At 53.3% G+C, this 20,666-nt stretch overlaps 1 long non-coding RNA gene across 1 annotated transcript; it reads left to right on the forward strand.

Annotated features, from left to right (window-relative positions):
• The first annotated feature begins 6,947 nt into the window (after positions 1-6,947).
• On the forward strand, positions 6,948-11,731 carry LOC118024438. Its single transcript, XR_004683102.1, has 3 exons — positions 6,948-7,267; positions 7,872-8,009; positions 9,059-11,731. It is a non-coding gene; the product is annotated as an uncharacterized LOC118024438 (long non-coding RNA).
• The last annotated feature ends 8,935 nt before the right edge of the window (positions 11,732-20,666 follow it).

The raw sequence follows: 20,666 nt of genomic DNA on the forward strand, positions 1-20,666 counted from the left end.
CTGGCTTCACCTTCTGTCCGCTCCTGCCCTGGAGACGCTCAGCCTTCTTACCCACTGGCTCCGTTCAGCTTGTAGTCTCAGTGCCTTGAACCCAGACCTGGGCAGCCGATTCATGCTTTGTTGAGTGACTGAGTGCGTTTCTGGTGGGGCTGTCCTGTCCCCTTTCACTGTGTCTGGTCACTATTTGCGCTTCTCTGTCCCTCGTCCCTTGGCCCAGGATTTCTGTGTGGGGCATGTGCCCGGATATTTCCACTCTTGGAAATCCTACACAGCCTTCAGAACCCCACTCAAATGTCACCTCCTCCAGAAGCCTTCTGTCGCCTCCAGCTAGAAGTGGTCCTTCCCTGCCTGAGCTCAGGCTGGGTGCTTAGTGGTCTCAGAGGTGTCCCTTCCAATAATGATGGCTGCTTCTTTTTTGTTCTTGCTAAATATTGCCGTCGTGGTAGACTGTCCTTGGACTCATCTGGGGTTCCTTCTGAGAGGAAGCTGGATTTGGAACGTCCTCTCATTTCTGTGCCTCGGCTGGAAATACTGCTCCTGCACCAACACTCTGAAGTCCAGTCTTAGATTCGACCTCCTTTCTTTTGGGCGTCCGGTGCCAGGCCTTTGCCTGCTGCCAACCCCTTAACCGTGGGGTGCTTTCCATCTTGTCTAGACTCCAAAGGCCAGTAGGACCGTCGGGTACACCTCTTCCCCCTGCCGCTAGCCACGCTCCCTGCTGCTGCTAAGGTGATAGATTTAGGGTGGGAACCTGCTGGGGGCCCTCTCCTGCTCACACCCAGCCCCTGGTGGTCCTGGCTGCCCAGCACAGCCTGCGGCTCCCTGTCGCCTGCCATCCCCTGGTCTGCCACGCTGCATAGTACCGGCCCCTCGTGTGCCTCCTCGTGCCTCTGCATCTTTGCTCACCGTGCCCTCTGCCTGGCATGCCCACTCTGTGTGTCTGCACCTGGCCCGCCTTTAAGACCGAATGGAGGAATCACCCAGGAATCCCAAGCCTCCGGTGGTTAGTCCCTCTTGAACTCATCAGCATCCAAGGCCAAAGGCTGCGTTTTGTCTCTCTGGACTGCCAGATCCTGGCCCAACCTTTGCTGAGCCCACCGTGGGAGGCTAAGCGGGACCACCCTCCAGTAGCCCAGCTTGGGGCTAGATCGCGGGCTGGCCTTGTCCACGATGAGCAGGCATGACTGTGGCCCACGCCATGGTGGGGTTCTCCAGCAGGGCCGATGCCTGCCTCTGAAACCGACACCTCATCTTCACCTAGCCCGGCCAGAGGCCGCCCCTGGAGCATGGCCTTGGCTGTGTGCAGAGATGTCTCAGTCCTGCTGACCACCGGACAGGCAGTCCTCAAACGCCACTGAGGCAACACACGGCATGCTTATTTCGGCTCACAATATCTGCTGACCTCTTCCCCAGGAGGGACTCAGCTGGCTGGGGAGGCACTGTAGGGACAGTCCATTGGGACGTGGCCACCTCGGTCTGGGAGTGAGAGCATGTGCTTCCATTCCTCTCCCTTTGGCCAGAACTGGACATCTGGTCCCCCCGGCACGCTGTGGGGGTGCGGCGGGAAGGGCAGGCCCCACTGGATGCCTGGCTCTGGGCCAGCTCACTGTCTGTGCCACGGGACTCCGGGCTCAGTGTGGGCACGGTATGTGACAGCTCTGTGCCCCAAATTTCCCAACTTTTGAAGTCAGCACAAGAAAGCTATCGTGGGGATTAATGTCCCACCATCATGAAAGTGGCTTTTGTGAGGGCTGGCCAAGTACGTATTTGCCCTCAGTGGCCGCTCGGCGTTCCACGGCAACAGAAGCGCCTGGAAGAGGCGTCAGTGACAGCTCAGGGTACTGCCCTCTGCTGCCGGAGCCCCACCCCTCCTCTCAGAGAGAGCTCCCCTTGACTCCTGCTCCTGGAACCCGGGGTCGAAAGCCAGAAAATCCATGGATGCCACGCCTCGCACGTGGCACACAGCCCAGGGCCCCACACGTGGCTCCCCTAGAGCCAGAGGGGGTGGCACCCAATTTACGGTTGAGCAAAGAAAGGCCCGGGGACTTGCTTGGATCAGGGCAGGGCGGGGCTCCAACCCCCGTTTCCGGCTTCCAGGCCCTCCCTCTGGGCTCCGCTCCAGGCCCCCTTCCCAGTGAAGAGGCCTCCTGCCCCGGCTCACGGCAAGTGTCGGCAGGATGACAAAGGCTGGGCAGAACACGTCCGATGCGCTTGTGTGGCAGAAGCTATTGGGACACAACGAGAAAACTCGATAAACGGAGATGTGAGAATGCGGATGGTGTCTCGGGGCCGAAACAGGTCTTGGGTATCCTTGTTGATTCAAGAGAGTAAAGCAGAGACCGGGGGGCTTGCAGTGTCCTGTCTCACCTGATCTTCCACCTGAAGACGCAGATAACTACATTTGCATGCTAGATGGAGAAGTGCGAATATTCCCCACAGCGGCCAAAAGGTGAAGAAGCCATGTGTCCATCGACGGATGCGTAAACATAGTGGGAACCGCCACACAACAGAATATTACTCAGCCTTGAAAAAGGAAGGGAATTCTGACACCTGCTACAACGTGGATGGACCTTGAGATTATCATGTGGAGTGAAGTAATCCAACACAAAAGGACAAATATTGTAAGATTCCACTGATACAAGATCCCCGGAGTCGTCAGATTCATGGAGACAGAAAGTAGGATGGAGGGGGTGCCAGGGGCTGGGGGAGGCGGGAGGGGGTTCATGTTTAATGGACACGGAGTTTTGCTTTGGGATGGCGAGGACGTGGGTGGACGGTGGTGGCAGTTGTTCAACAACGTGAACGTACTTGGTGCCGCTGAGCTGTGCACTCATACACGGTTGAAATGCTAATTTTATGTTATGTGTATTTTACTACAATTTAAAAAAAAGGCAGCATGAGGGGTGCCTGGGTGGCTCAGTCGTTAAGCATCTGCCTTCGGCTCGGGTCATGATCCCGGGGTCCTGGGATCGAGCCCTGCATCGGGCTCCCTGCTCCACGGGAAGCCTGCTTCTCCCTCTATCAGTCCCCCTGCTTGTGTTCCTGCTCTTGCTGTCTCTCTCTCTGTCAAACAAATAAATAAATAAATAATCTTAAAAAACAAAAAAGGCGGCATGAGTGTTTCTTTCGGTTTCCAAGTCTTTCTTAGGCTTTCTCCGACCCTGGCTGGGGTGTTTCTGGCAGCACCAGGAGCCCCCACAGGCAAATGCTGAGACTCTCAAGGCTGGTAAGTGTTCCTCGGCAGGACCTGCCTTCTCGGGAGCGGGCGTCTTCCCCCGGCCTGAAGCCCTCTCTGGATTTCAGGTTTTATGCTTCTGTTCTCTCCCGAGCTTTGTGCTCAGCACAGGGCTTTATGGGAGTTTTGTATTGTTGTGCATAAACCCAAACTTACAAAAGGTACACTGGGGATGATTAACCAATATCATCATACTGTGTCTCCTCCTGCGAAGATTTACCGCGTAGTTAACTTCTTACAGGGTAACTTCAAATGCAGTTCTGGTTAGCTGTGTCCATGTGCAGCAACCCAACCTCTCTTTTTGGTGGAGGACTGAGGGTCGGGGAATGAGGGAAGGGTGACCTGGGGCATCAGGTGCTTGCAGAATCCGCTCTGGGGGAGAAGCCCTGCTACACTCACATCTCAGAAGTCCTTGGCAAGGTCTGGGCCCCCACAAAGGACGTGGGAGGGGGACGGCCTCAGCCCAGGAGGACTTCATTGTGGAGACAGAAACTAATTCCTCTCTAAGTGGGAAAAGGCTCTTTAGCTACATTAAGAGGCTGAAATCTGATGAAAAGGCAAATAGATTCAATCTTCCTTGCACTAGTCGCCTGGGACTTCATAAGACTCAAACTGATTAGAAAAATTCACATTGAAAGCATCATTTATAATAGACCAAAATCATAGAAAACATTTGGCTTGGAGGGAGGGAGGAAGAGCACTTCCACCTAAGCCATAATCTTTCATTATCTCCCCCTACCTCCTTTATGGGGTCTGACAGCCCTGTCTCTTCCCCAGGACTAATCATTAGACTAATTAGTGGCTAATCAATGTTTAATTAAAACCTAGCCATTAATTACAGGATGTGCCATGGCAACTTGAGAATAAACTGGTTGCAAGTGGGATCCGATTTCCGTAAGCCTGGCTGGTCACCCAGGCAGGAAACTTTCCTTCTGGTCTTTGTCGGTGCTTCTTTGCACTTTGGTTTGGGTGGATCTGGAAGTCTGGAGAAGGGAGAAGAGAAGGAGTAGGGAGCAGCATGGGTTGATAGGAGCATCTTGGATTTCGGCCCATTACCCAGTTTCCCCACCCACTCCACCGGACCTTTCCCCATGGTTCTGGCATCACTCTTCCCACGTCTCAAATTTTAATCTATTTTTCCTCTGAAAATCCCTTATTGGGCATCTACATACTTGCATTTAGACTAACACTCAAACCTATTACCATAAACTGCAAGGTCCTAGATCAGTGGTTCTCAACCCTGGCTACATGTTAGAGTCACCAAGGGAGGTTAAAAAAAAAAATAGAATAGAAAGTTAGACAAACAGACCAATGAACAGAGTAGAGAACCCAGAAACACACCCAGCATATATGGGTAAACAACATATGATATGAGGCAAAGGTGGCCCTTTCAAGAAGGTGGCATGGATGATCTTTGCTATCAATGGTGCTGGGTCAGTTGGATAGCCACCTAAAAAAAACCAGGAAGCTTGACCCCTACCTCACACCATACATGGAGGTCCATTCTACCTTCTAGAAGATAATATAGAAGACTATCTGGAATATTTTCATGATACAAAGAGCACTAACCATAAGGGAAAAGATGGACAAATGAGGTTATATTAAAACGAAGGGCTCCTGTTCACCGAAAGTCGCGATTAAGGGAGTGGAAAGGTAGGCACAAGACAGGAGATGTTTCTGGAGATATGACTTGCAAAGGGGCTCACAGGAAAACGGGTAAGAGACTTGAACAAGTACTTCACAAAGTGTCCTATTAGTCGTCAGAGAAATGCAAACGGAAATACTGCTCTAACCCAGTAGGATGACTAAAATGAGTAGACTGGTGACCCCAAGGGCTGGTAAAGATAGAGGACCACTGAACATTCATACTTTGGAAAGCTGTTTAGCACAATCTCCTGAAGCTGAGCATATGCCAGCCCCGGGGCCCTGCTGCCCCACTCCTAGACATCTGCTGAGGAATGTACACACACCAGTGCACCAAGGTGCATGCTCTAGAGAGTGAGCACAGCACCATCGTTTTAATATCTCCAAATGGGTTGCAACCCAAAAGCCTTTCAACAGGAGTAGGGCCAAATAAAACTGGTGAATTCATGTAGGGGGATACATAACAGCACCTCTATACTCAATGAACCTCACAGAAATAATGTAGCGTGAAAGGACCCAGGCACAAAATTGGATGTCAACTGTATTATCCCGTTCATACAGAGTTTAGGAACAGGCAAGATCATGGAGGTAATTATCTTTGGGGAGGAGGAAGGGGGAGTCACTGGGGAAGGAGGGGGCTTTCTGGGGGTCTGTGATATTCTACTTTTTGATCTCAGTGATGTGTGCATGGATGGTCCACTTTGTGACTAATCATTGAGCACACATTTATGATTTGTGCACTTTGGGGCATATGTGTTATTTTCTTAAAGAGAAAAATGAATTGAGTCCTGGCTCCAGGCCAGAATAATTAGGTCAGAGTCCCTGGGAGAGGGTTCAGGTGACTCTGACATGTACTGGGGCTGCCCACCTGACCTGGCTTACATGGCCAACCTCTTGTCTCCCCCTCTCCCTTGCCTGCTCCTGCCCACCTCCTTTCTGTCCCTTGAACATGCCTCTTGTTTTCGGGCACCAACTGTTTGCACTTGCCTGTGTGTTCCCTGGGATGGGAAGGCTGTCTCCTGCCTGGCTCCCTCAAGTCACGCCCTACAGTGACCTTCCCTGGCCCGTCCATCTAAAATGGGCTGCTCATCCCAGCCACTTTCTGTTCTATCATTCTGTTTATTTCCTTTACTCTTTTGCGGTAGAGACAATGTCCTGTGGTCATCAAATTCCATTTCATTTGCGTCTTCCTAGATTTCGAAGAAGACTGTGTTTTTCAACCTCCCTTGCAGTTAGGTTGGGGCCGGTAGTTTGTGGACAGAGGTGACAGACGCCACATCCAGACCTTGCCACAGAACCTCTTGTGGGACCGTCCACACCCCCTATTCCTCTTCCACACCACCTGTGTAAGACGGAAGAGCCCAGGACGTAAGGAGCCTGGAGCCCGGAGTCACTGACAGGAGGAGAGCTGCCAGGTGGGGCTGCTGAACCACACTGATCATAGGTGAGAAATGACCTTTCCACAAAGCACTGAGCTTTCAGGCTTTGTTTGGGCCTGCGCGAGCGTAGACTATCCTGACTCATGCGGCACTTACCGCAATCTGAGATTACCTTGTTGGATTTCTGTCTCTTTGTCTAGAACGTGAGCTCCTGTTTACAGCTGTATTTCCAGCCCACGGGCACAGGCCCGGCATGCAGAAGCCCAGCAGCATTCCATGCAGGCGATAAATAGTTCAGTGTCGAGAGGACTCTGGAGACAGAGATGATGTTCTCAGGGTGGGAGGGGGGAAGTCTGCAGGAGAGAGCGTGGGTCTTGGGTTCCCTTTCTGAGTGGTAGTCTCTCCATCTGTAATAGCACGCAGGCTTGTTGGAAGGACGGCATGCAATCATCGCTTATGAACACCTAGCATGTTGCAGGGTGGAGAGGCGGCCTGTAATACTCCCTAGGATTGCAGATGCAGACGGGCAGACAGGGGAATTGAAGGCTCGAGTCAAGAACGGTCGGCCAGCACCTACATTCGGTGGTGGAGGGGGCTGCACTTTCAGATGGGAGTGGGGTGGAGGTACGCTCATTGCCGGGTTGGCTTGGGGAGAGGTGCTCAGGGCACTCTGCACCCCTCCTGGGTGGTGGGAGGCACCTCCAGGTGCAGAGCGACACAATGTTCCCCATTCAGGGAGGCAAGCTGGCCTTGGACACACCTGGAAATCCCAGCAGGGCAGTCCTTGCACCCTTGGGTCCTCTGCCTGTCTCCTCTTTCACCTTCTGCTGCTTGCACCCCCTGCAGCTCCACTGTCCTCTACCTGTCACCTGGCCCAGTCTCACCTGTCTGCAGATTCACCCCGGTTACGCTGCTGAATTTCCTTTCCTGGGACCTCTGCATGTTTAGAGATGACTGCTGGAGATCGGAGAGTCTTCACACGGAATGAGAGACCAAGTGGTGATGAGGGGTGCGTTTGGGGTTTTGCCAATGGCTCACAGTGCCGGATGGGCCTGGGAGGGGCGGGAGGCTGGGCTCTACCTGTCCAGGTGTAAACAGGGTGAAGAGTGGGCCATGGAGAGCCCCAGTCCAGGGTACTCCAACCCTTGCCAACGCACCCGTTCTTGTGAGAGGCAAGCGGAGCCCTGAGCGGTTATGGCTTTGCCCTGCAAAAACCCGGGCAGGGACCCGGGCCAGGGCCTGGCCTGCAGGTTTGCTGGCTTCTCCGGCTCAGCAATACCCAGGTGTTTTCCGGCCAGGGTGACTCGGGCGGCGCCTATCTGTCCTTCAGCACGTCCGTACCTGTCCTGGGCCGGTGAAGGTCGGCACAGCAGGGACGTGCCCCTGCTGCCTCCCAGCCTCCCCGCTGCCAGACTTGCCGCCGCCTCCCGTCCCCCCGGCAGCCCTGTCCTCTAGGTTCTCTCACTCCTCCTGCTCCTCTGGGGAATTGAAGTTGTGAGGGCGCTTGTGGGTGACCCGGCACTGTCCTTTCTTGCTTTGCCTGAGTGCTTTTTCAAAAGCCGCCGCTGTGGGGTGAGAAAAAGTGAGCCTGTGTTCTTCCCCCATGAACGAAGCCCTGACGACATCCTGCTCATGGATGGACCTGGAAACACGCCCCAAGAAAGAAATCAGACACACAGGACCCGTGCGGTGTGACGGCCCCTGTGTGAGATGTCCAGGACAGGTGCGTGCGGATAGACCGCAGAGCACCGGTAGGTGGCCGGGGCCGGGGAAGCGGGGAGGGACTGACTGCTCACTGGGCCGGGGCTCCCTCTGGGTGCTGAGAATGTTCTGGAGTGAGATAGCGCTGGTGTCTGCCCAGCACTGTGAAGCCACTGAGTTGTACGCTTTAAAATGGTTCATTTTATGTTAAGTGGATGTCACCTAAATTAAAACAAACAGAACAGCACCTTAGTCCAGCATTTCCCCCCCGGGCTGCTGGGAGATGTGACTTGAACACAATCCAGCGACTACTGTTAAAAGCCCACTGACCCCTGGTTGGCTGCCCCGAGGTGACCTCCCTGCTCCCAGCTGGATCTGGGGCCCTGCAGGTGCTGGGGACAGTTCTGTCTACTTCCAGTTTTCATCCCGAGGCCGCGAGCTGGGCTGAGACTGACGCAGGGCGCCCACCCCCACTTTCCTGACCCTCGGCGCCTCTCAAGGTGCTGCCGTGGGTTTCCAGCTTGGCCCCCTGCACCCCGTCTCCTTATGCCCCCGGCAGGAGTCTGTGGGCTGCTGAGTGGATAAGGTTGCCATGTGCGCAGCCATTTGGGAAGGACCTGAGTGGCCGAGTGGCTGACGTAGAGATAGGTGGGGATGGGGGTCCAGGATGTGTGTGTGTGTGCGTGTGCGTCTAGGTGTCTGAGCTCCCTACCTGGGCTGCCCTCGCCAGCCTCCAGGGGCACCTGCAACCTGGAGCAGCAATGGTCAAGGGGTGCAAGCAGTGTAGGGATGGTGGGGCACAGGCTGAGAGAGGGAGATAGGGGGAGGGAGGGAGAGATGGATGGAGGGAGGAAGGAGGGAGGGAGGGAGAAAGCACGTGTACCACTGTGCATGCGTAAATCAGGAACTAGGGAACAGAGAGACTCTGGACTCCTTTCTAAGACCTCCTCTGTCTTTCTTTTGTGGGAACTGTGAGTCCTTCCTTCTTGTAGTAGTGAATCCTCAGCTTAAGCAAAACCCATGAGCAAAGTAAGTCCCTCCCCTGCGCTGCCTGTGTTGGGGCCACTAAACCTAGGGGTCTTTTCTGTTATTTTTACAGAAGAGCAAAGTGTCCTCGCCCTTTGTCCCCTCCTCTGACTTGTGAGCTCGCGTGGTCTTGAGGAACTGCATCCAGAAGACGTCACCTGTGTCCCGAGACCGACCAGGTGCCCCGCTGAGACGAGCCCCTCGATGTCCTGCTGACGCGCTGACCCGAGAGCCCTTGAGCCTCCTTTGAGGCGCCCAGGGAAGCAGCCATGCTAGCTGCTCAGCGGGCTTGGGATGCTCGTTATGACCCCTGTGTTCTTCCTTATGGTGCAAGGCTGGCCTTTATGGCGACCTCAACGTTTTCCACGACAGAATAATGTCGGCGCTCGGTGTCCAGGCCCGTACTTGGTGGGCTTCTAGAGTCTGGCCAGGGTTGGTATGTGTGGCTGCAACACTGAGGATGCACCAAGAGCATGTGGGGGGGGGGGGGAGGTACTTGGAGGTTTAAAGACCGCGCTATAGTCTCCCCATGAGCTCACAGAACAGGCCACTGAGAATCAGGTCAGAAGAGGTTTCCAGTGCTCGGCGCGTGCTCTCCCGGCCCTCTCCCACTGTCTTCCTCCTCTCCCCACACAAACCACCCCTCCACCTCCCTCAGCACCTGCCCCCAACCAGGTACCACGCAGGAGCATGTTTCCAGATCTGCTCACTTGCTCCGTGCCACGTCGTGCATGAGTCTGTGGGAGGGCGGACAGGTTTGTCTGGACAAAGTGGAGCTCTCCAGGATGGAGAAGGACGCGAGGCCATTCAAAATCAAGAAACCCATTAGCTGTGTCTTCACAGAGGCCGGGAAGCTGAACCTCAGCCCGGGGAGCTGTCCTGCTGCCATGTCCAGTGTCCTGAGCTCATCACCGTGTTGCTCTGTGCAGACTGTGCTTTTCTTGGAGGCTCATTTGTCAAGCATCCCCGGCCCTTGAATGGAAGGGGTCGCCGCCAGATTGGAACTGTGTCTTGATTCTTGTTTTCTGCTGGTGTTCCCACTAACGAAGGGCAGCTGCAGGAGAAAAGCATCCTGGGGGCCTAGACATGGTGGGAGTGGAGCTCCGTGCTGAAGACCCCGGACAAGGTGCCACATCACTTGCTCCTTGCCGTCTGAACATGTGGCCACCTGTATTTTCTAACCGCTAGCTACGTGCACCAAGAAGTAGAGGTGTCGGGAGGCCAGCCAGCAGCTGTGAGCCTGTGAATCTCCAGTCGGACCCAACTCCTTAAGAGCAAAAGGAGCGGGGCTTGGGCGCCCCTGGCCGCTGTGGTTCTTCATCTTGGTGTCTCTCTCCAGTCTGTCGGCACCGGCACTGGGGCTGCTTCTGTGGGGCCCTCTCCCGTGTCTCCCTTCCTTGCCCTTTCTCTTCCACACCCCTCACCCTGCTCGCCTTATTTCCTGCACCCTAGTTTCCAGGTACTCCTTGTCTTCTACTTGGACCATTGCCGAGGCCTCCCTGTCACCCTCCCCCCCCGAAATTCCAAGCCTGTATATCCCATTGTCGTCACAGAAGTCTTTCAGAAGCAGAGCTACTTCTATGGCATGCTGCTGCTCAAGAACATTCAGTGGCTCCCTGTTACCTAACGTAAAGAAGTCCAGACTCCTTGGCATGGCCTTGGACCCCCTCCGATTTGGCCCTGAGTTGACTTTATGGACGTGGCCTGCCTCATTTCCCACCCTAACCCCACTCCCCATTCCCACAACTCCTGGCTGGAGTTAAATGGGATGGCCTGCTTACACCTCCCATCTGTGTCCACCCCGCATGGGCTTTGGGCTGGAGAGTTCTGTGAAGGAGACGACATCCCAGTGATCTTCCTGTCCACACTACCTACCCTCCCCTTCCCCTGAACTCAGAGTGTTTACGGGCTGGGTCACTCTGCATGGAAATTCATTGATTCAACAAACGCTGCCCATTGACACGATGCTTTGGTTCAGCTTGTCCTGAACTTTCCTGGACAAACTCCCGCCACACATTCTCAGTCCTATGGCGTTTTCAGCTCCTTGTTGCTCCTTGTCACAAAGAGGCTACTGTACCACTTCCCAAGTCCCACCCTATAAGCACCTAGGGTTTTCTATCTTTCCATCCTTCTGTTCTTTAACTCACCATGTGCTTACAGAGTTCCTGTTCTGTGCTGAGCACTGGGGGTGCCGTGGGGGTGAGGTGGACCCTGTCCTCCTGTTGTGTGAGGCGAGGTGGACGGGACCCCCCAGCCCCAGCACTGTGTAGTGAGCATGAAAAGGTGTGGGTGCTAGGAAGCAGGTGAGGGGGGCTGTGTGGTCTTGGGGTGTCAGGGGCCCCGTCTCTACAGAGGGGACTTTCAGCTGACATTGGAAGGATGACTGGGTGTTGGACATGAGAGTGGGAGCATCTGGAGACACACCAGGAAGGTGTGTGAAAGGCAGGAAGCATGTCCCAAGGGACTGGCAAGGGCTCGGTGTGACACCATCAGAGTTGCCTTTTGCGAAGGTGACCCTTTGCCAAATCCGGCCCACTGCCTGTTTTTGTCCATAAAGCTTTAGTGGCACCCAGCTGCGCCCATTAGTTTATGTTTTGCCAATGGCTGCTTTCTAGATGTGGAATTGTGGAACCAAAGGCCACGTGGCCCACAGCGCCGGACATATTTACACGGACCTCTTATGAAGTGCTTGCAGACCACTCTGTTAAAAAGCTGGGTTGAGGGGCGCCTGGGTGGCTCAGTTGGTTAAGCGACTGCCTTCAGCTCAGGTCATGATCCTGGAGTCCCTGGATCGAGTCCCGCATCGGGCTCCCTGCTCGGCGGGGAGTCTGCTTCTCCCTCTGACCCTCCCCCATCTCGTGCTCTCTCTCTCGGTCTCATTCTCTCTCTCAAATAAATAAATAAAATCTTAAAAAAAAAAATAAAAGCTGGGTTGGGGGTGCCTGGGTGGCTCAGTCGGTTAAGCGGCTGCCTTCGGCTCAGGTCATGATCCCAGGGTCCTGGGATCGAGCCCCACGTCGGGCTCCCCCCTCAGCGGGGAGCCTGCTTCTCCCTCTCCCTCTGCCTGCCGCTCCCCCTGCTTGTGCTCTCCCTCTATCTCTATCAAATAAATAAATAAAATCTTTAAAAAAAAAAAAAAAGCTGGGTTGGTTTGGGATGTCCTGGAAGCAGAGCTGAGACAAGGGGGTTGGCACGGGGATAACGGCGGTGGGTGGAGGACGTGGGCCAGCAGGACTCGGGGCTGTATGGGGTCAGGCAGGGGAGAGAGTGGATGTGAGGAGTGCTGATGGAGACCCTGCTCTGAGGGAAGGCCCCCTGTTCAGGTCCGGACAGGCCCTGACCACCTGACTGTTCTGGAACCTTCCTTCCATTTCTCCACGAAACTGACTCCTGGTCTCTGCAGCTGCATCATGCTCCACAGATCTTTCCCTCCAGGGTTTGCCGACGAAACTGGAAAGTGTGTTCACCTTGCTCCCAAGTGTGATGTGGGGTGTGGAGACCCCACAGTTCCCAGAGCATCTGTCTCTGTGCACAAAGAGTTTGTCTCCCCAGTCTGGAAGACGGCGGTCTACCCAATCCCTGCTCACGCCCTTCAAGGGTGCACTATCCCGTCCCACCAGGACACGGCACTGTGGGCAGTCGGCTGCTGTTTTAATGCTGGCTCTTCTGCATTTCCATAGGCAGAGCACGTCTGAAGGGAAAATTGTACCTGTCTGCCAGGGTCTCTCCCGGAAATCACAAGCCAGAAGCTGAGCTTGGTGTGGTGGAGGGGGGTCGGTGTTTCTCCCCACAGAATGACTCTTGCCAAATGCAAGGCCTGCAACTTTCCCTCCTCACCCCGGACACAGCTCAGGACACCCTGATGGTCACCCCAGGCTGGAGGAAACCCAGCAGGAATCTGCTTTATGAATTCCCCATATCCCTTCACTTCTTTTTAAAAAACACAGTTATTGAGATGTGATTTCCATTCACACAAGTCACCCGTGGAAAGCGAACAATTCAGTATTCACCGGGTTGTGCAAGCACCGAGCACAGTGTTCTAGAACATTTCCATCACCTCCAGAATGGAGGACAAAAGGTCCCATCATCCCATTCCCCCAGCCTCTGGCAACCACTAATCTACTTTGTCTGTAGATGTCCCTGTTCGGGCATTTCACAGAACTGGCATCATATACCATGTGGCCTCTTGCGTCTGGCTTGACTCGGCACCATGTCCTCGGGGCTCATCCGTGTTGTGGCAGGGGTCAGTGCTCTCCTCCTTTGTACGGCCAAGTAACACGCCACCTCGCTCGCCCCATCCTCCTAGTGACTATCACGCATTATTTGCTGGACAATCAACAGCTGAAAACAGAGGTTGGCAAACAGTTTCGGTAAAAGGCCAGAAAATAAATATTTTCAGCTCTGTGGGCCAGATGGCCTCTGTTGCAACTGCTCAGCTCTGCCGTTGCAGCTCAGAAGTAGCTGCAGAGGACACGTGTGTGAACGAGGCGGGGTGGGTTCCGGTAAGACTTTATTTACAAGAACAGGTAGCCAGATTTGGTCCTCGGGCCAGTTTGGGGACCCCTGGCATAAAGCATTCTCACCAACCTGCTTGAATCTGGATGTCCGTAGTGTGCACTTCCACGTTCTTCACCCCCAGGTCCCACCTGTCCCCGTGTTGGCCGCCCACTTCCTGGGGAGTGTGCCCTTCTTTCTGCACGTGTCCCAGTGACACACCACCAGAAGTAGAGTGTGTTTGCCGGTGGTAAGAGCCCTGGGCAACAGTGAACGGGGCCAGGGACCCAAGTCTGCTGGGGTGCACATATGCATGCAGGCCACTTCCCACAGGGGGTTGGGGAAGGCGGGTGGGCAGAGGACAGTGAAGCCCTGCGCGGGCCAAGGGGCTGGCCTGGTGCTGGGGGAGCCCAGGTGAGTATGGTGGGGGCAGGTGGAGTAGGATCGAGTGGGCATGAGTGGGCAGAGGGGGCAGGCTGGGCAGAGCTGTGCAGGCCACTTGCAAAGGCCGTGGGGAGCACAGAGTCGAGTGAACACATCGGGTTGCCCCAGCCTCCTTGTGTGGCTGTGGACCAGACACTTCGCCTCTCTGAGCCTGACTTTTCCTGTGGGGCTCCTCATAGTCCTGGGATTGTTACAAAGTTGAAATGAGGCCGCAGCTGTGCCTGGCACATGGTCAGTGTGGGTCTCCACACTGATAACAAGAATGTCACCCGCTGCCCATCGAGGGCGGGGAGCCCCCACCCCAGGGACAGGATGCCCACTTCAAGGACCTTTCTAGGAACTAATCTCTCCTTCCTTTGGATAACTACTAACCTTGGACTTATCATTCCTTCCTGGGTTCTAGGAGGTTCTTTGTTCTGGAATGTAACATAATACGGATCTATATTTCCTTAACTAAAGCCTTGGAACTCCCTAAGAACTAGATGGGTTTTGGGTTTTGTTTGGATTTTACAAAGACACCGTATGTGTCTACGTTACATTTTGTTAAGAGGCTCAGCGGATCTGGGGTGGCACTTTGTATCCCGCGTGAGCATTTCTGAAAAAAAGCACAGTCTGTCTGTTGGAGGAGGTCATGAGAAGATGTGACCACCGGTTGACCCGTAAGCTGGCCCTGGACAATCCAAGGTTCCTCCCCATCCCCTGAGCTTGGAATGTACGTTCCATCTCCTGTCCCACCATTAGCCATCTGCAAGGACGTAGTCCTGAGAGAGAAAGGTGTTGCTGAGACTTTCTAGACAGTGGCTGGGACTGAACTCAGTTACGGCCCCTCCATAAACTTCTAGGATTCTGGCGATGGGTGCGGAGACGTGTTCATCTTGTGGCGCCCAAGACCAGCCTCGTTGTAAGCCCCTTGCTTCTTACGCCGGCACCTACCCATCCGAGTGGCCTTCCTCTTCTGGCTACCCCTGCGCTTCTGGCATGGGCCTGTTTCAGATTTTCTCTGGGGGCTCCCAAGGTGCAAACCAACACCGTCCCAACAGTGAAGGGAGTGATGAGCTCCTGTCCACTCGGGTCAGGCTTTGGTGGTCGCAGCTCACATTGAGAACTTTCTGTGTGCCAGTCACTGGGATTTCTATGTGTTGCTTCACTGAGTCCACCAATCACTGTAGGGGGTGAGTACATGGTTATTGCCCTGGACACTTGGTCAGCTGGCGGGGGGGGGAGCGGCGAGGAGTAGAGACATGAGCCTGGAGTCTGTCCCCAGGGCTGCAGAGGCCATTCTGTCCCCCTGCCTGCTGTGGGGACGCCAGAACCTCACCGTCTTCGTTCTGGCTGAGGTGCAGGGCTTTGCCTCCAGCCCTGGGGCCAGTGCCAGGCACTGAGCTGCCTCAGCAGACCCGACATTTAATGTGCATGCCGAGCTTCTCCTTTTGCTGCCGGCAGCCTGGCTGGGAAGCTGAGCGCTCAGGCCTATGCTGACGCCATGGTCAAAATTGGTTTAGAACTGGTTCAGTATCCCACTTGGATTCTGAGCTCATTCTTTGTTCTACGGTCCTGCCATGGAGTCGGAGCTCAGTCCTTGGAGGTAGGCCTGCTTTGTGGAAATAGCCGAGAAGCATTTGCATGACGTTGCTTCGGAGAGAGGGAGGGAGGGAGAGGTGCTAATGCCACCACGAGACCCACGTTCCTGTCGTGGTTTTTAAATTGGCTCAGAAGCCTCTGGAAAAGAGGTGTCCCCACATGTTTTAAATAGGTAATACTAAACGACAAAAAGTGGGCCCCCAAGGTGACAGAAGTGCTCTGAAGGACAAAATTCTACTCCACGCCTGAGTCCAGTGACTTGTATTTGTTATGGCCGGAGCTCATGCGCTAGGATGAACCCGTTTCCTCACACGGAGGGGCTTGTGCCTAGGCTGGCCGGCCACATCCAGGTTTCTGCTAGCTCCAGTCTGAGCCAAAGACTTTGGGTTCGATCCATAAAGTTTTCACCAAGGGTCAGGCATGTGGGGCGGAGCCCTTTAGACAGGTGGCTTTTCTGCTGCCTCTCTCATGGGCTCTGGGCACGTGTGGAACTAATTTTCCCAGTGTCTTTCTTTTCTCTCCCTCCACCCTGCCAGGCTATTGTTCTGGAAACTCTTCCCACTGAGCACAGTCTTTGGAGGGTGGTCCTGAGGAGTTCAGGTGCTCTGGCTACATAAAGGCAACGGGTCCTGCAGAGCCAGAGACCTGGCTGGGAGTCCTGGCTGTGCCGCTTAGTACGTGTGTCTTGGGGGCACACGGCACCTCTGCGGCTCCGTTTACTGGGTCGGGAACCTGAAAGTTCTTTGCAAGCTCTACAACTCCGTGATTCCATCTTTGTTTTATGCCCTTGCTTATCCTCTTGGCAAAAGTGTTAGCCTGCTCTGGATTACCTACTGTGTGAAGCTGAAAAGAAAAAGAGCAGTATTTATTTCAAATTCATACTGTGCAGATGTTTTACATATTTATACAAGCCACACAACTTGCACGAATTGGTGAGGCTTTCCTATACAGGTCCCCCAACATTTAGTTTCGAGAAACTCAATTAACTTTAAACAAATCAAGGTGTATGACAAGCAAATCGTTTTAAAAGTCAAGTAGTGCCCCAAGGTTGTAACAAACACCCACAGCACCCCCGCCCCCCTCTGCTTGCATCCCTTTCTGCTCTTAACTCTTTCTTCTGGCATTTACCTCCTGTCTTAGTTCAGGCTGCTGTAACAAATTATCATAGAGTGGCGTCAACAACAAACGTTTGTTTTTCACAGCTCTGGAAGCTGGGAAGTCTGTGACCAAGGCACTGGCAGAGCCCGTGTCTTGTGAGGGCCCACTTCCTGGAGTGGAGACGGCTGTCTTCATGCTGTGTCCTCACGTGGCAGAGAGCAGACAGCAAGCTCTCGTGTCTCTCTCTGCAAGGGCACTAACCCCATCATGAAGGCTCTAGCCTCATGACCTGAGGTCCCACTTCCTAATACCATCACATTGGTGGTTAAGATTTCAACATGTGAATTTTTGGGGACATAGATTTTCAGTCCACAACCCCTCTGTATCTCTAAGCAATAGGTTACACTGAAATCTCTTGACTTACCAATTTTAGACTTCATCTTTGAGCTTTTCTTTTCTTGATCATCTTCCAGCCTCCCCAAATAATAGCCCAATTTTGGTTAAATCTACATACAAGTTTTCTTTATTATGACTATCATAACTTCAGATTTTTTGGTACAACTTTTTGTTTATTCTAGAGTTAATAATTGCTTAGGCTTTGGTACATCTTCCAACGTGCTTTTCCATGCCAACTTCCATAAGGTCACGCCTGTCGGATAGTCTATCAGCCCTCTTTTCTCCTGAAGATGTTGTTCTGGATCCCTCTGACACCTGCCCCATCATGCAGTACCCTCCAGACTGCTACATGGTTCTGGTCCAGAACTTTCCTTTACTCACTCCTGTGATGGAGTTCATGCTTCCTGGATCCTACTGTTTTATCTTTTTGTTTCCTACCTAGTCTTAGTGGAGTTCATTCTCTTGCAATATCCTCAGACGCCTCATTCTCTTCTCATGTTCGGTTCATAGTCCGCTTGAGTATAGACTCCTAGTTCTGAAATTATTTTTACCTAGGATTTTGAAGGCATTTCTTCCACTGCATTCTGGTTTCCATTCTGCTATTGAGAAGTCTGATGCCATTCAGATTTTTGATCCTGTTTTATGACCTAATTTTCTTCTCTCTGAAAGCTTTTATCCTTGGTGTTCTGAAATGTCATAAAAGTATGCCTTTGTTCTTTTATTGTTTGGAAGCTTGGTGTGCCCTTCAGTCTTGACGGCTCGTGCCCTTCGGTTCTGGGAAAGTTTCTGGTATTATTTCTTTGATAATTTTATTCTCTTGATTTTCTCTGTGTTCTCATTCTGAAACTCCCTATTTGTCAGATGTCGGATCTCCTGGCTTCATTACCTAACTCTAATTAGAAAAAAACCCCTATTGTCCATTACCTTGACTTTCTGTTCTGTTTTCTGGGAAACTTTCTTAGCTTTATTTTCCAGTGCTTCTACTGACTTAGATTTATGTTATTGTATTTGTAACATCCGGGCATTCCTGCCTCTGATTGTCTCTTGTTTCGTCTGTGCCATGCCTTTCCTCATCTTAGGGAAATCTTTGGGGTTTTCTTCTCTTTGCAAAGTATGTACTTATGCTAGATAATTAGAGCCACATAACTGGCCCAAGCACAGTTTTGTGACTTAAAACAACAACCGTTTCCTATCTCACAGTTTCTGTGGGCCAGGAATCTGGTAGGACCCAGCTCGGTGGCTCTGGCCCAGGGTCTCTCATGAGTTCGCGGTCAATGTGTCAGCCAGGACTGGAGTGACTTAAGGCACGGATGGAGATGAAGGATCAGCTTCCAAGTTCAGCCACGTTGTTGATGGCTGGAGGCCTCTATTCCTCACCACATGGGCCTCTCCATATGGCTGCTTGACATGATAGTTGGCTTCCTCCAAAGTGAGTGATCTGGAGGCTGGGGGAGAAAGAGAGAGAGAGCAAGCAGGCACTAAGATGGAAGCTGTGGTGTTTTGTATAACCTAATCTCAGAGGTAAGTATCATCTGTTTTGCCTTATTCTATCAGTTATGCAGACCGACCTTAGTAGGGGTTGGGGACCACCCAGAGCGTGAGTACCAGGAGGCAGCCAACCTGGACACCGGCTTCAGCAGCACTTGCTCTGAATTTCACCCATTTGTTGTTTTGGTTTCTGTTGTTCGTCCTGGAGACTTTTCTCAAGTATCTGGTGATCTCTGTCCTATCCTATTTAAGAGTAGAAGGAGACCCCAGTAGGCTAGTGGGTTGTGGAACACAGAAGAGAAGGCCAACAAGAAAGCCAACTACTACAGTGTGTGTTTGGAACTTGATCCTGCATAGAACTCTGAGAAATGGTGCAAAACACACTCCTCAGAATTACCCCACCTGCATGACGATGGGGCTGGGCTATGCCCTGACATTTTTGAATCATTAAGCACTCTGGGGGAGGGGAGGGGAAATGTCAGGAACTGTCTACCTGCTACAAGAGCGCAGAGCAGTCTTCTGAGGTTTTACAGACCCTCCGGGCCTGAGATGCAGGTACCACTATCGGAGTCTAAAGGAGTACTGTGCAGTAGCTAAGGTCCGAGGGATTGGGTGAGCACTGACATTGGCCATGGGCTTTACTGCAGGATGAAGGGTGGACAGCTTGCTTTTTAGTTTGATTTCCAAATGTCAGTATATTTGTAGGTCTTTTCTCTGGAGGAGCTTTTAGTCTCTCCAGAGAAGGAGCCTCTGATCTCTTGCCTAGGGTGGGGTTTAGGTCTGGCTTCTGATGTTCAGGAGCTGGCAGGGGAGGCTGGCTTGGTAGGGCTGTCACCCTAGATGTGGACACTTCTTTTTTTTTAAGATTTTATTTATTTATTTGAGAGAGAGAATGAGAGACAGAGAGCACGAGAGGGAAGAGGGTCAGAGGGAGAAGCAGACTCCCTGCCGAGCAGGGAGCCCGATGCAGGACTCGATCCCGGGACTCCGGGATCATGACCTGAGCCGAAGGCAGTTGCTTAACCAACTGAGCCACCCAGGTGCCCTAGATGTGGACACTTCTATCCAATCCTCCTCTGCTCAGCACTGGGCCTGACCCCATTCTCTGTGAGCTGACATCCCTGAGTCTGGGTTTCTCTGGTTCACTCCCCCAAGAATGAGCCTCAGGTCACCCTGGGGTGGGGGTACCCATGGTATAGAGTGTGAGCGTGGTCCACGTGCCTCACTTGGCCTTCAAAGTATTCAATCCCTGGGCGCCTGGGTGGCTCAGTTGGTTAAGCGACTGCCTTCGACTCAGGTCATGATCCTGGAGTCCCGGGATCGAGTCCCGCATCGGGCTCCCTGCTCAACAGGGAGTCTGCTCCTCCCTCTGACCCTCCCCCCTCTCATGTGCTCTCTCTCATTCTCTCTCTCTCAAATAAATAAATAAAATCTTAAAAAAACCCAAAAAAACAAAGTATTCCATCGCCATGATTCTGGGGAAGTTCTTTGGGGCACGCCAGAGAGGTGCCACCCCGGCCCCAGCCTGCAGGGCACTAGCTTTGTCCCTGTCCCTCGCCAGGTCACCCAGCCCCCCTCTCTGCCTCCCGACTTCCTCATGGCTGGGGACTCCCCATCTCTCGTTCAGCGTGTTTCTGCTTCTCCACCTTCTTGTTTAGGGGACTGCTGATAGAAGAAGGGATCAGAAAAGTCTCATTCCCCCATTTCAAATCACGGTTGCTAAGGAAAGTCCTTTCGGTCTTTGGGGTGAAGTGTCCTGGATGAAAGTTGTTTTCAGTAACACATGAAGAAGCCGCTGGATTAGCACAGAATTAGACCAGGGCCTTCCGTGCTAATGAACCCACACAGGCCACGGCTTTTCCCGGTCAAGGCTTGTTCCTCCCTCATTCCAAGTCTGATGCGGGCTGCGCTGCCCTCCTCCGTCCTGTGGGGACGCCATCTGAGTGCCACTCCGCGGCGGCCACGGTGGGCCATACTGGGGGGTCTCGGTGGTGTGAAGGACGGACTGGAACTGCCCAACCCATTGGCCACGTGGCGCCGACCCGCCGCGAAGGAGGCTAGGAAACCATGATGCCGCATGCGTGTTTGAAGAGTGCATGGCTCCGCCCTGCCGCGAGGGCGGCTGGGAAATCACGACGACGCATGCGTGCTTGGAGAACACACGACTCCACCCCACTGCG

The sequence above is a fragment of the Mirounga leonina genome, unplaced genomic scaffold (assembly GCF_011800145.1).
Source record: "Mirounga leonina isolate KUSES-001 unplaced genomic scaffold, KU_Mleo_1.0 Mir_197, whole genome shotgun sequence".
In the NCBI taxonomy this organism is placed as follows: Eukaryota; Metazoa; Chordata; class Mammalia; order Carnivora; family Phocidae; genus Mirounga; species Mirounga leonina.